At 43.9% G+C, this 15595-nt stretch overlaps 1 protein-coding gene across 4 annotated transcripts in view; it reads right to left on the bottom strand.

Moving 5' to 3' along the window:
- The window catches only part of PARG (poly(ADP-ribose) glycohydrolase), a 164055-nt gene that overhangs the window by 112162 nt on the left and 36298 nt on the right, over positions 1–15595 (bottom strand). The gene's annotated exons all lie outside the window — the stretch shown is intronic.

The following is a 15595-nucleotide window of genomic DNA, read 5'->3' as shown; positions in this document are numbered from 1 at the left end:
TAGCTAACGTTAAAGCTAGCCTCATCTATGTACAGTATGTTCCTAATGTCGGTGTAACTTAAACTTTTGTTAATGCCAAACATGAGACATATCTGTTGACTTCTGTATATGAATTGAACCAGAAAGAGGCACGACAGCTGAGCTAGCTACAGTAACTTAGCACAATGTTTCATTGGCCTAGATAGCTAACGTTAGTGTGGAAGAATTTAGATGTTTTAGCTATTAGCACTTTTGATGCCACTAAACATGGTTTAGTCAGCTAAAAAGTACCCTAGTGTAGAACATGACTCAGAACCTCTGTTACCTCACTGAAAACTCAGAGCCTCCTTTCACAGGCACTTTTAACATCATTCGTGATTTCTTATTTGTCATTTAACAGTGATGGTAGACATCAACAGCAAGCATGCCCAAAAGAAAACGGAGTGTAGAACCTGCAGCCCAAAGCTCTCCTCCTACATGCATCCTTCATGTACCATCCATGTCTGATCATGGGGATTTCACGCCCCTCCGTAAAATTAAAGGATCTGCTTCAGAAAAACTGCAACTGCTTCAAAAGATCCGGGATAGACGTCTCAACCAACCGCATGACTCCCCATGTCGTATGCAATCAGTATGTGATCAGATCCCGGCAACTCTTCCTGATGACCTAGAAAGAGTAGGATATCACAGCAAGTGTTATAAGCACTTTGTCCGCCACTTTCATCGTCTGGGAGATGATACAGAACCAGGGCCATCAACCTCATCATGGCATCACTCTCCTCGTAAACCAGGAGGTTCTGCTGAACCCATCTTCCCGCCAGAGTGTATATTTTGTGAGAAAGTTGAGACCAAAGATGCTCATCGCAATACTGAGAGGCCTACAACCTTCCCATCCTTTAAAAACAAAGAAAATGCATGGGAGCAAATCGAAACACGGGCTGAGAAAATGGGTCTCTATCGACTCCATCGAAAGGTGAAAAACAAAGACCTCTTTGCATGTGAGGCCAAACACCATCCGTCATGTTTTAAAGCTTTCCGCACAGCATTCTACAACTATGAGCGTGCGATTCACAGAGCCGAAGCACCAAAGGAGCAGGCTTGCATGTCAGCCGCCCATGAAAAGGCATTCAACTCAGTACTGGAACACATTCAAACCCAGGTCATCCAGCAGAATAAAGTTCTACAGCTTTCTTCCTTGCGCTTGCTCTATGTCGAGGAACTGAAACTGAATGGATATGAGAACTCAAATTATCGGTCAGAGAAACTACTGAAACGCCTACAGAATGACCCAATCAAGGAGCATATCCACTTCACGAAGGTTGATCATGACAAATGTGATGTCATTTCTTTCTGGCTTGTGCACAGCTCAAACATAACAGTTTCCAATGCTCTCGCACGAGCATTCACACTCGGAAGCACAAACAAGAACCAAAATGTTGCCCTCCAACTTCGCCAGGGTATTCTACAGGCTTTCAGAGAGTGTAAAGACCAACCATGGCCACCAACAGCTGAAGACATGGAGCTCAATCCTGAAGACATCCTACCTCCAGACCTTGTCCGCTTTCTCAGCGTGCTAATGACTGGCAAGGAGGGCATCGAGACAGAAAAGGTGAAGCGTCTGGTCTTCTCCATTGGACAAGATCTGTGCCGTGCAGTGTCAGATGGAAAATGGAAGTTACCAAAGCACATTCTCCTCTGTGTGACTGTAAGGCACCTGTTCCGAAGCAAACAGCTCACCACAATACTACACAGGCTTGGACACTCTGAGAGCTACGATTTCGCCTTGGAGTTGGAAACTGCTCTCGCCAAGGTCCTGGATGAAGTCTCAACTTATCGTACACCACAAATTGTGACAGGAGAGGGCAACCTTGTATTCCACTGTGAGTGGGACAACTTGAATAAAACCACTACCAGTGTGCACGGCAGCAACATTGTAAACAGTGCTGGAGGAATCATGGTGCAGGAGGTCAAGCCCGGGTTCGAGAGCAGCAAGGACCGAATGCTACCTACCATCAATAGGTCACAACAGCGTAGCCTGAAGGTCGACACACCAAAAACTCTCCCACCCTTGCACTTTACTCGCGTTGGCCCGAAGTTCCCTGAAGGCTCATCATTCACACCGCCAGCAGAGAATGACACAGTCTATGCCACTACGATGCAAGAGTACTACATCTGGCTCTTCATCAGATACATCGGAAGCTGTGGCCTGCAGCCTGTGCCTGGGCTAGGGGGTTTCACCTCTGCAACTGGTTCTCCCCCACCCAGCAAATCAACAGTCGACTACTGCACGTGATTGAAATGCGGTGCCTTTTTGTGTTTCAGGTCGAGGTACGTGAACTCCCCACGATCTACAGCAACCAGGAAGAGACTGATACCAGGGTGGTTCTGTACCTCCATCATGCTGCTACCATCGGATACAAGAACGCTGTAGTCAGAACACCGGACACAGACATCCTCCTGATCCTGCTCCACCATGCCCACAACATCAAGCTGACGGTGTACCTGGATACAGGGTCAGGGAAGCATCGCCAACTTGTCAACGTCTCTGAGCTGGCAGAATCCCTGGGAGAGGACTACTGTGCCACTCTCCTGGGGTACTATGTGTTCAGCGGAGAAGACTGCACCAGTGCCTTCAAAGGGAAGGGAAAAGTCGGGCCCTTGAAAAAGCTGGAGAAGAATCCCAGGTTTCACAGGGCATTCGGTGAACTGGGTGACAACTGGGATGCCAACCCTGAGGTGGAGAGGCAGTTAGAAAAATTCACCTGTGTGATGTACGGCCAGAGTCGCGAGTCATCAGTGGACATTGTCCGTGCCAAGCTGCTACGAAAAATGGTGGGAGAGGACAAGACCCTCACATCCAAGTCCAAGGTTGATCTGGCTCGCCTTCCTCCATGCCAGTCTGCCCTGAAGCCGCACATCCAGCGTGTGAACCACCGCGTAGCATTGTACAAAAGAGCCGATCAACCTATCATCGAAAAGCCAAAACCTTATGAGGAGCAAGGATGGATAAGGACTGATGAAGGACTGTTGAAACCAATGTGGTCCAGTGGTCCCATCCTACCAACCTCACTGGTGGATCTTCTGAACACAGGAGAGCACGAAGAGGAGGAGGAAGAGGAAGGAGAAGAAGAGTTTGACTCTGACGATTTCGATGAAAATGATGATGACTGACTCAGTGTAGAATCACTAATGCTAATGATGTTTATCTAAAACAAGCAAGAGAAGAGTGGTCACATTGAGTGCTAGGACTATTTTGACAGTTGTAATATTTAGAAAAATAAAACTTTGTGTTAACGTCTGTGTAGACGGACCTTAATATGAGTCTATTATTTCGTAAAACTGTGATTATTTTGTAAATAAAGCACTAATTAGCATACTAGTATACCATAGACACATGTAATCATGTTATGAATAGTTCTATCATGATCTATGCCCTTCAAAACATGGGTCTAGACACCTTCATTTTTCAATTATCTGCAATATTGGCTGAGATATGTCAAAAATCGTTTTTTTGATAATGGCAGCAGTAATTTGCATAAAAATGGTATGTGGGACATTTTTTCAGCTTGGGGCCATAGCTAGTCATTTTCTACACATTTTTTCCAATCTAGAAACACTGATTAGAAGTATATCTCCGGGGGGTGCAGGGGGACCTAGTCTTCCTACTAGACTATACCCAATGTGGATATCGACCCAATGCGGATGTCAAAACACGCAAACAAAATGACTATCGGGATTATTCATTATATCAGAGGGGAGATTTTGGTCGTTTCATTGTACGATCGATTTATTATCATTACAATTCAATGCTCGTAAGCAAATACAAATGAACAGGTGAATCTCGCCAAACAAATTGGTTACAGTTTTCAATCAATGCTAATTTGCGACACGTGCTCCAGTGAAGATAAAATGGCTTCTGTGATCAATTGGTTATTTTAGAAATCGGCAGTAACGATCCTCTCTTACACAGAAATATGGATGAGCAATCCATTGTACGAGGAACCGATGTACCCCGTGCTATGCTTAATAAACTTACACTTGCATATGACTAGTTAACCAGTTTAGATGTCCAAATATAAAACAAAAGCCGCAGGATATGTAATGTACTTCACAGCGGAGTGGCAGCATCATTACACCGTCACTAATCTTAGGGCTGTAGGTCTAGTGTAACGTGTATAGAGTTAAGTCTGTAGGTCTGTGTAACATGTATAGAGTTAAGTCTGTAGGTCTAGTGTAACGTGTATAGAGTTAAGTCTGTAGGTCTAGCGTAACGTGTATAGAGTTAAGTCTGTAGGTCTAGTGTAACGTGTATAGAGTTAAGTCTGTAGGTCTAGTGTAAGGTGTATAGAGTTAAGTCTGTAGGTCTAGTGTAACGTGTGTAGAGTTAAGTCTGTAGGTCTAATGTAAGGTGTATAGAGTTAAGTCTGTAGGTCTAGTGTAAGGTGTATAGAGTTAAGTCTGTAGGTCGAGCGTAACGTGTATAGAGTCAAGTCTGTAGGTCTAGTCACTCTAGTGTAAGGTGTATAGAATTAAGTCTGTAGGTCTAGTGTAACGTGAATAGATTTATGTCTGTAGGTCTAGTGTAACATGTATAGAGTTAAGTCTGTAGGTCTAGTGTAACGTGTATAGAGTTAAGTCTGTAGGTCTAGTGTAACGTGTATAGAGTTAAGTCTGTAGGTCTAGTGTAAGGTGTATAGAGTTAAGTCTGTAGGTCTAGTGTAACGTGTATAGAGTTAAGTCTGTAGGTCTAGTGTAAGGTGCATAGAGTTAAGTCTGTAGGTCTAGTGTAAGATGTATGGAGTTAAGTTTGTAGGTCTAGTGTAAGGTGTATAGAGTTAAGTCTGTAGGTCTAGCGTAACGTGTATAGAGTTAAGTCTGTAGGTCTAATGTAAGGTGTATAGAGTTAAGTCTGTAGGTCTAGTGTAAGGTGTATAGAGTTAAGTCTGTAGGTTGAGTGTAACGTGTATAGAGTCAAGTCTGTAGGTCTAGTGTAAGGTGTATAGAGTTAAGTCTGTAGGTCTAGTGTAACGTGAATAGAGTTATGTCTGTAGGTCTAGTGTAACATGTATAGAGTTAAGTTTGTAGGTCTAGTGTAACGTGTATAGAGTTAAGTCTGTAGGTCTAGTGTAACGTGTATAGAGTTAAGTCTGTAGGTCTAGTGTAAGGTGTATAGAGTTAAGTCTGTAGGTCTAGTGTAACATGTATAGAGTTAAGTCTGTAGGTCTAGTGTAAGGTGCATAGAGTTAAGTCTGTAGGTCTAGTGTAACATGTATAGAGTTAAGTCTGTAGGTCTAGTGTAACGTGTATGGAGTTAAGTCTGTAGGTCTAGCGTAACGTGTATAGAGTTAAGTCTGTAGGTCTAGTGTAAGGTGTATAGAGTTAAGTCTGTAGGTCTAGTGTAAGGTGTATAGAGTTAAGTCTGTAGGTCTAGCATAATGTGTATAGAGTCAAGTCTGTAGGTCTAGTGTAAGGTGTATAGAGTTAAGTCTGTAGGTCTAGTGTAAGGTGTATAGAGTTAAGTCTGTAGGTCTAGTGTAACGTGTATAGAGTTAAGTCTGTAGGTCTAGTGTAACGTGTATAGAGTTAAGTCTGTAGGTCTAGTGTAACGTGTATAGAGTTAAGTCTGTAGGTCTAGTGTAACGTGTATAGAGTTAAGTCTGTAGGTCTAGTGTAACGTGTATGGAGTTAAGTCTGTAGGTCTAGCGTAAGGTGTATAGAGTTAAGTCTGTAGGTCTAGTGTAAGGTGTATAGAGTTAGGTCTGTAGGTCTCGTGTAACGTGTATAGAGTTAAGTCTGTAAGTGATTCAGTTGATGATCCGAGTTTTATGATGCGCACTATTTATTGCCAGCGGGATTGGTTTCCACCTAGTTGTACTGATTTAGGGATGACAGGATGGCCTAGGCCCTAGAGGTACGCACCATCGGCTCTAAGCTGTCTAGCCGGGGTTTGAATCCAGACTCAGCTATAAACTGTCAGTTTAGTGATTCATCAATGTGTGTGCTGTCCCTTGGATAGACGTTAAACCAGGAGTCCCGTCTGCCAGCATGGGTTGGTGGACGTTAAAGATCCCATGGTGTCCTTCGCAAAGAGTAAATAGTTGGGCCAAATTCCAAATTCCTGCCCTCACTAAGCGAACGTCAGGCCAGGCCTGTTCATGAAAGACTTGGCCCAAGTTTTCCACGGCCGAACCCACAAGGTGGGATAATAGTGGCCCTTAAAGCGTCGCGCTCCGCACGCCTCACCACACGTCGTTTCAGAGGGATACGCATCTTTAACCATGTCGGTGTATTTTGGGTCTTCATGGTGTTTTGGGTTTTCAGGACCCTTTGGGTCTTCAGGGTCTTTTGGATCCTCTGGGCCTTTAAGGGTATTTTGGGTGTTTTGGGTCTTCGGGGTGTTTTGGGTCTTCGGGGTCTTCAGAGTGTTTAGGGTCTTCAGGGTCTTTTGTATCATATGGGCGTTTAAGGGTATTTTGGGTGTTTTGGGTTTTCAGGGTCTTCAGGGGCTTTTGGGTGTTTTGGGTCTTCAGGGTATTTTGGGTCTTCAGGGGTCTTGGTGGCCCTAAGGGTCTTGGGGGGACTTAAGGGGTCGTCAAAGGTCTCAGCAGTCTAAACGTAATTAAGAGTTCACGGACTGTGTTTTTGGGTGTTAATTTTATTTAAAGAAGAAGAAGACGTTTTGGTCGCATATATATGTTTGTGAAATAAATGTTAGCTCTTTCACGAGCCTCGATTCAGTATACAAAAAAAAATAAAAATAATAATAAATAAATAAAATAAACATAACCATATACGTTTGCTCTATTATATATAACTAGGGCATGCCCGTACTATATATATAGGACGTGCCCGTAAGTGCGTGATGTTACCGTACAATGAATGTATCGTCCCGACGCCGCAGCTCGGATGGCGCTGCAGTTAATCGGGCCCCCAAATTCCTCATCGACGATAACTAAACAATATATTATATGAATCGCACCGTACATACCTCCTTCTAGATCTTGTTCTTGTCTTGATATACTCACTCAGGCTCACTCTATCACGACTGAGTCCTCCCAGCTCCTCCAAATGGCGCCCGCTAGCCGCTACGTAAGTCCGGAAGTGACGTCCTCATTTGACTGTCCGGAAGTTCGCAAATCGCAGTTACGATGAATCGCAAATTAGTTTTAATTAGTTTTATAATTAGTTTTAAAACATAGTTTAACGGCAACATAGTTTGCCGACGGGAAATAAATGAATACGCTCTCAAATGTGCCATCCGAGGCAGAGTGTGTTCGCCACGTTCGGCACACGTGATAGCTCGCTGCTCTCTGATTGGTTGAATCGTTTTTTGGACATAGCTCGGTAACTACTTCTGCGATTAATTTAAAACCTTGAAAAGGCACATCCTCGGGTCCCCAGCAATATACCTGGCAAGTTTCAAGTATATCGGACCGGTAGTTGTCGAGAAACAGCGGTCACAGACATACAAACAAACAAACAAACGTACAAACAAACATACACACAGAGATTGGTGGAATTATAGATAGATAAGATTACGAAAATCATCCATCTTCACATTGTCACGTGTTAAAATGGGTAAAAGTGATTTTTATGGCATCGCAAATAAGTTTGTAAATTACAAGTTATAGTATCGAATGAGAGACCATGTGACACTGCTTAATTATTAATTATCATTACCTCCACCACCCAAGGTGGACGGATGTTATGTTTTGAACCCTGTCTGTCTGTCAGTTTGTGAGCCTGATGTCTCAAAAGCTTGTGGACAGATTTGGAGTAAATGTGATGGACAAGTTGCGTCTGTAACAAGGCCGAATTGATTCGATTTTAGTGATGATTTGAATCTGGAGTTTTTACATTTTAAAGTAATTCTTCACCATAGAGAGATGGGGCCAAAAACGATATACACCACGATATTTTTGCACTCGGACGAGTTTTGACAACACTTGGGGGATGAATTGGGTCGGTGAAAAGAAGAAACAAGCCGATTCGATGTTGGTGTGTGACAAGGACGAATGGTCCCGGATGCAGAATCAGCCCATCAGTGGGATACAAAAATGTAAACTGTTCAGCTTGGCGAAGGTATGCCCTCCACCGAGTGCCATTCTAGATCTGAAAAATCGGCCAGTCATGAAGTGTTATAGGTTCATGACTATATGGTAATTATGTGCATGGGAATTGGATCTCATTTCACTGGTTTGAATTATTCTAATGAAGAGGTCATGGAGGGTCAGGGAGCAGAGAAATATTGTTTGACTGCCAAACGGTCAATCGTTTCTTGGAAAAAGCTCTGAGATGCTCGAGTTCTTGCATCACCATGTTGTAAATACAGTACGGTACTTGGACTTGTTGATGTCCACCAAGCCATTATTCATCTTGCACAACATAACATGTTAAGCCTGTTAGCCTTACTTCCTGCCCAACCAGGCTTCTCCATCTGCGGTCACTCAGCATTTACTGCACACATCCTGGCATCCTATCTTGATAATTACTACAGATGTCTATAGCGGCCTCGCTGTGGACTTATTCTAGTTGCTGTATATCCTTCTGGAGACATGCATCCCATGGCATGTCATCCCATGGAGACATGCATCCCAAAAATGTTGCTGATGTGTACTGTAACACAGATCCGACCATGGTGTTATAGGTAGCTGCCTTTACCTAGGACTGCAGTCATCTAAATTCCTTCTGACAAAGCCCAGAATTATGTTGGCCTTGTCAGTGACTTGAGGTGCTTAAACCACATCGTGTTACCTGTGAAAGTGACACCAAGGTATTTCCAGATTTCAGTGTTCTGAGAGGTCTTGTTGAGCGAGGAGTATTCTGTTCGATGAGACCTTCATCTACAGCTTGGAGAACTGCTCTCTCCACTGGGCTGGTGTCTCTGCCTCACACGTTGCTCAGCTTGACCCCATGGAAACCAAGGCCTTCAGAATAATTGGTATCTCTGACAATGAAGCTGAATCTATGGGTCTATCACTTTTGCAGTGCAGGCAGGTCGGTGGTCTCTGTCTTCCTCCTTTCACCTCACCACCTCCTTCATCACCACCTTTCATCACCTCCTTTCTGGTGTTGCACCCTCTGTCATTTCTGTACCCTGTCTCCCTCGCTCCTCAAGAGCATACAAACAAGACCGAAAGTCTAACGGCAGCGTAACCGGGCTTGTAAAATATTCTAAACCACAAACACGTATGATTAGCTTTTTAAACAGTCGCTAATGCTGTTCATAACATTAAACAAAGAAATTTGGAGGAATCCAGACATCCATGAGACTAGTTTTACTTACAGAACCGAGGGAAGATCTACTGTAATCTAGATTATACCCCCCCCCCCCCCCCACCCACAAGGGTTGAGTACGTACCGTTTTGTTGGAAGAGATGTAACGCCGATGCTTTTGATATTTGATGGTCATTTTAACAATCGGTTTGTTTGTGTTTCACACTGAATCAAAAACGTAAAGATAGAGCATGGCGATTGTGATATACAACAGGTTCGATGATATTGTTATGAATTAGGGGTAGAGGAATATCTAGAGCCAGGTAGATCTGCATAGGTAGGTGCTCGACTGTCGTGATAGGGAATCTAGCTGTAATAAGTTCTATGTTTAGCCGTATGTCGGAATAAGTTGTATCTGTGTCCCCGCCACGAGGGGGCGGGGCATGCTAATTAGTACAGGGATTATGGGTACAATTCCCTCATGTGTTGTTCCCTATGTGAGCAACCCAGTGTCCCTTATGGAAACACACTCATACACATTAGATAGATCCATTAGTGCACACATTAAGCAATTCCCCTCTGCCACAATAAGACGTACAGGAAGAACAGGCAGGAAGCCAGATTGAGGCACCGCCGATGGGGCCGCAGCGAGCCACATCACCAGCTGGCATAGCAACAAACATCCTGCAAGGCAGGCTGAAACCACACCCAGGGAACATGTGATTGGCTGGGGAAGAGGCTGGCCACTGATTGGTGAAAGGAAGGTGGAAGGAAGCGACACACTGATTGGCCACCGACCGTTGACACCTCGGCCAATCAGTGCAGAAGGTGCGAACACTCGGCCAATCAGTGCGGAAGGCGCAAAACCATGACTTAGAAGCAGGTCGCTGATTTGAGGGCGAAGGACCGGTGACTTCAGAAGGCTGAAAAGACCACAAAGAAGTGAGGGACTGGTTGGTGGAGGAGGAGAACTGATGTCACACCGCGGGTGACAAAAGGACTCGTTCGTGGGCATTCTGGGTCGTCTTCCCCGTGGGTTATTCGTGGGTTATTCATGGGCTCTTGGTGCTTGGTGCTTGGAGCGAGGCTTGGTGCTTGGAGCGAGGCTTGGTTCTATGAGCAAACGGGACCTCGCATGTGACTGACGAGCGGGCAAGCGAGGCGTGCCGCTGAACAGGTGGCTCGGGGCCTAGCGGAGCGTGAATGAGGCGGACGGAGGCCTGCTTCGCGCCAACATCGGAGCTGGACGATTCCTGACGACGCTACATTGACAGACAGATAAGCTCGCATTCACAAATACACGACGGGACATTTTTAAAATTCATTCTCCCTTTGTCTCGTATTTGAAATCTGTGTGGGGACGTCCCAATTTAGAACTAGCTCTTCCGTCGCGTTTCTTTGTATTGGGTTCCGTAATAAATCTTTTATTTTTGTACATTTTACCTCCCGTGTTCCTGAGATAAATTTGCAGGGTTGAAGACTGCCGGTGAGATCGCTACAGGTAAGAGCTCGCTGCTTCTTCCTCTTCCTTCTTCCTCCCATGCTTGCATGGTCAGAGTCCGTCATTGAATAAACGCCTCCATTTAAGTTTGTTTGGCCATCCGCGAGCCCACGGTATTAACCGAGGGCATTCGCGCAACAATATGTCCAGCATGAACGACATATAAATCAAAATGGCTGTTTGTGGAGAGTCAGCCACCGTACGCTGTAATGACATCAGACCTAATCACATCACCCTGTCATGTGACCAGATCCTCAGCTCTGATTGGTATACATTTGAAGGGACATACATACATACATACAAGCGGACAAACACTGTTCTCGACAGCTTTGCCCTATGGGCTACGCCGTAAAAATCCACGAGCCAAGAGCATGACAGTTCCAAAACGTATCTTCCACCAGCCACGCACAAAGCAACTGCACGTACTAAAAAAACATCTTCCACGAGCCGCGAACATGACCTAATTCTATATTTGCAGCCCTGTGCTTAGCATTTTCACGGCTTTTCATAGCCACATAAAAATATTCTAGCCGCACTATGAGCAAACTTTGTGGGATATCCCACCATTCACACTGTGAACATTGCTTTGCGGGATATCCCACCATTCACACTGTGAACATAGCTTTGTGGGATATCCCACCATCCTCACTGTGAACATTGCTTTGTGGGTTATCCCATCAGCTGCGTAACATGTCACCCCCGGCGAGTTACTGTACAGAATGAAAATACTCCACCGCATTTAGCTGTCCCCTTTTCTCCATTGAAACAATGCCCCAACATTCAAAAATTTTCCTCGATATTCGTGGGATTTTCCATGAATCAGGAACTTCCAGGAACCGCCAGGAACCTATCCCCCCTTTTCCCATTGGCCCAATGCCCACACATTCGCGTTTCCAACATTCCTGGAGCTCTTGATATTGGTTGCGGTTGGGAGGTTTCGGCAGCTGCTGGGCTTGTGTGGACTGGGGTCTGCGTTGTGCTTCCCCGGGCGGCAGAGAGACACGAAAGAGGGCCGTCTCACTGACTTGCCTTGCGACCCTTGGCGCCCTCGGTGCCATCTCGTGTGCTCATCAAGCGGGAGGCTCTGAGCCTAGTCACCACCACTCTCCTCAAAAAGGGCCACTTGACACCAAAGCTAAGTGACCCTAATGTATGTAGATTCTGCACCAAAAAGGAATTAGATTTTATCATTCCCCTTGTCTGTTTTTGAGTCTGTCTGTGTGTGTGTGTGGAGGTACCTCAGTTAGGAATTCGTTTACCTCAGCATTCATTTTATTATTTGGGTTACTTTCATTATATTCATATTTGTTGAATTTACTGTCGTGTTTGCGTGTTTTGTGGTTTCGGAATAAACCCGTGTTCCATTCAGGTGAATGCCTCGCATCCTTCCATCGCGCGCGCGCAATCACCGCCATTTTTGGCTGCCACCTCGGGAGTAAGACTCTTTCGGCTATCTGTCAACGGTGATCTTAATCGTCGGTGATGCGACATTGATCCAGGATAATTTTCAGCAAAATATCAATAGTCAGTCAGCAGGTGGAAATAAGGAAATGATTACCAAAAACAAGGAGATAAGGTCGAGCGATACATGAAATAATCCAATGATCAATTTACACCAGGGCCTCCTTTATCCACACACTGAATTAAAAGTGTCCTACACGACGTTCACCAGACAAACACCATTCTTCATTGTTCCACCATCAGTTGAACAGAGTGACCCTACTGCATGTAGATTCTGCACCAACTTCCAATACACAGCGAACAAGCTGCATCAAATAGGTGTTTTGAAGATGAGTAATATGAGAGAGATAGCTGATTGATTGTATGTTTGCCTGATCCAGATGTATGCATGAACTTCGAATGTTGAACGTGTCAACATAACATCAACAATATATATGTTAAGGGTGAGACACCCAAGGACAAGTCAAATGTTTGCGATGAAGAATGGTAAACTAGAACGGGCACTCGGTAGAGCGCATACCTTCGCCGCAGCTACTGTTCTGTACTTGGCATGGGAGTGTAGGGAACAGAACAGTGAACAGTTTGGTGCTGATTTCATGCAAATCGGATAAGAATTGACCGAGTTATGACAAAAAACGCACATTTTGCAAGGTCGTGACCCCCCTGACCTTTGACCCGATTGCTCCCAAAATCTAATCAAATGTGTCCCGTATAATAACCAATCATCCCACCAAATTTCATGCAATTCGGTTGAATACTTTTTGAGTTATGCGAATAACATACACACACACACACACACACACACAGACATACAAATAAATACACAGCGATCAAAACATAACCTTCCGCTTTTGCGAAGGTAACAAAAGTAGAAGATAGAGTCTCGACTAAGGGGGAAGAAATGAAAGTTAGAGTAGATGTGAAGGAGAGTGTGATGGACATTTTCTGTGCCTCGAGTGCTTCGCTTGAAACGGACCTCCATATTTCTACATAATCCACCACCAGTACACAGCCATTAGATCCCTCAAACAACAAATGACGCAAGATGAAGTAGTCCTACAAATATATTTTTGCGAGAACTTCGAGTGCAAGTTAGCGACTGAAATAATGTCAATGCACTTCGGTGGAAATAACCAACAAATCAGTCTGCAAACATGCCATGCCAATGTGAATGACCAGAAATTGGTCAAACCTGCTGACGTTACTACACTGCGAGTGAAGATACTTGGCATGGAGCTATGGCAATATGGGCTCATTTACAGCATGTTCTTAGCAACTTGAAATCCAGCCTACCATGTCCCTGCCATTCACCGGTTATACAAGTCATGCCGGTAATCGAGGTTAATGTTCAATCTTGAGTTTGAACATCAGACAATTCCAAGAGAAAATGGAATCTATGCTTGCGCCAGAGATGCGGCAATTGTTCGTGCATAGGATGGCAGAAGGGTACAATGCCACTATTGATAACTTGGAAACTCTCACCAATAAGAACGAAAAAAAAGACTACGTTTACAGGAAAGCCTGGAAAGTATTGTCCTCACCGTATAATGATGGTGGTAAAGATGATGCACGTACGCTTGAGCCACACAGCTATTATGCCATTTATTTCACAGCTGTGATCGTCGCTGTGATCGTCGATCGAGGGGTATATTTTACATTGGACGACCCATTGACAATGAAGTCTCAAAAAAAGCGAAGTTCAAATTTATGGAGAGGGTGGGTGACAACCAAATTCACATTTGATTGGCCCAGACAAGATGACGTTTTAAATGTTAACCCCAAATCCATCCTCAAGAAAGTCGATTTTGAGGGCCCCCTCCATTCACATTACCTGATGTACAACAGAAATGGATCGAAGAAGCAATGGAATCTCCGAACAAAATCCCAAGGCTTAGAATTTGGGGATAGTTCCTGTCTGTGCCTTTTTATCCCCAAATCCCCAAATTTTAAGCCTTGGGATTTTGTTCGGAGATTCCATTGCTTCTTCGATCCATTTCTGTTGCACATCAGGTAATGTGAATGGAGGGGGCCCTCAAAATCGACTTTCTTGAGGATGGATTTGGGGTTAACATTTAAAACGTCATCTTGTCTGGGCCAATCAAATGTGAATTTGGTAAACTGGACCTCCTTGACCCAGGCTTTGTAATCGGCTGATTTTTGCTCACTATGAGACATTTGCCAGAAAAAGAAATGGTAATGGAGAGAGTGGACCTGTCAATATCAGGATGACAAAATACTTGGAGTCTGTACAGGACTATGATCCAAAGCAAAGGAGTGGTGCACTTCAGTTTTGGGTGGAAAACAAAACCAAGTGCCATCAACTGCACAGATTAGATTCAAAAGGACTGTGTGTTCCTGCTTCAAGTGCTCCAGTGGAAAGAGTGTTTTCAAGAGGAAGCCTTATTACGCGCCCTTATCGGGCAAGGCTGGGAGCAGACACTCCATGTAAACAGATCTTTCTCAAATGCAGTGAAGCTATGCTTGGTAGCAAGTAGCAACCGGTCACCCCAAGCTTCATTAGTTCATCCATTAGTAAATTTAAATTAGGTCATTAGGTCATTGAAATTGTTTAGCCATAGATAATATGATAATAAATTTTTTAAACATATTTATGAAAACTTGAAAAGTAGCACAATTATCTAACTTGCAGGCAATATATTAAGAAAGTCAAGCAGACTTAAAATCACTGTTTTTGAATGATTTATGTCAACAATTTCAGGTATTTTTGTGTGATCTGTTTTGGACTTTCATAACTTTGACAGTTGACAATAAATTCAAATTTTTACTGCAATATTTTCTGGACAAGATTCGTATGCTATCAGAAATTTGCCATCTGGAACGAATGAGCAAACTATAGCCAGAGGGCCATAATATGGAATAAAATCTTGATGCAAGTAACAAGGTACACTGTTAGTCGGTTTTGATATTTAATCGTCTTCATTTACACAATACACAAAACACAAATAAATTCGTTTTTTTGCCACTTTCCAATACATGTTCAGTACAGGACTCGGACTTGGACTCAAAATGCCAAGTACTCAGACTCAAGACCGCATTACTTAGACTTTGACTCGGACAGCTTGGACTCGGACTCGGGCAAAGTGGACTCGATACAACACTGATGCATACATGTTTTACCATTGCAAAACAAAATCACTTTGTATGTTCAGTCCCCTCCATTTTCGGCAAGCATGTAAGTATTGGAACAGATTAACTTAAGTAAGCTAAAGTAGTATAATGGTTAGTATTTGGTTGCATTTGCCTTGCATGCAATAACTGCATTGAGCCTGTGACCCAATGACATCACCAAACTCTTGGTATCTTCCTGAGATGCTTTGCCAAGTCTTTACTGCAGCCATTTTCAGTTGTTGTTTGTTTTGGGGGGTTTCTGACTTTAGTCTCCTCATCAGCAAGTGAAATGCATGCGCTACTGTATTT

The sequence above is a fragment of the Myxine glutinosa genome, chromosome 2 (assembly GCF_964187855.1).
Source record: "Myxine glutinosa chromosome 2, kmMyxGlut1.1, whole genome shotgun sequence".
In the NCBI taxonomy this organism is placed as follows: Eukaryota; Metazoa; Chordata; class Myxini; order Myxiniformes; family Myxinidae; genus Myxine; species Myxine glutinosa.
Note: the sequence above shows the minus strand (reverse complement) of the source record. Positions and strands in the feature narration are given on the sequence as shown.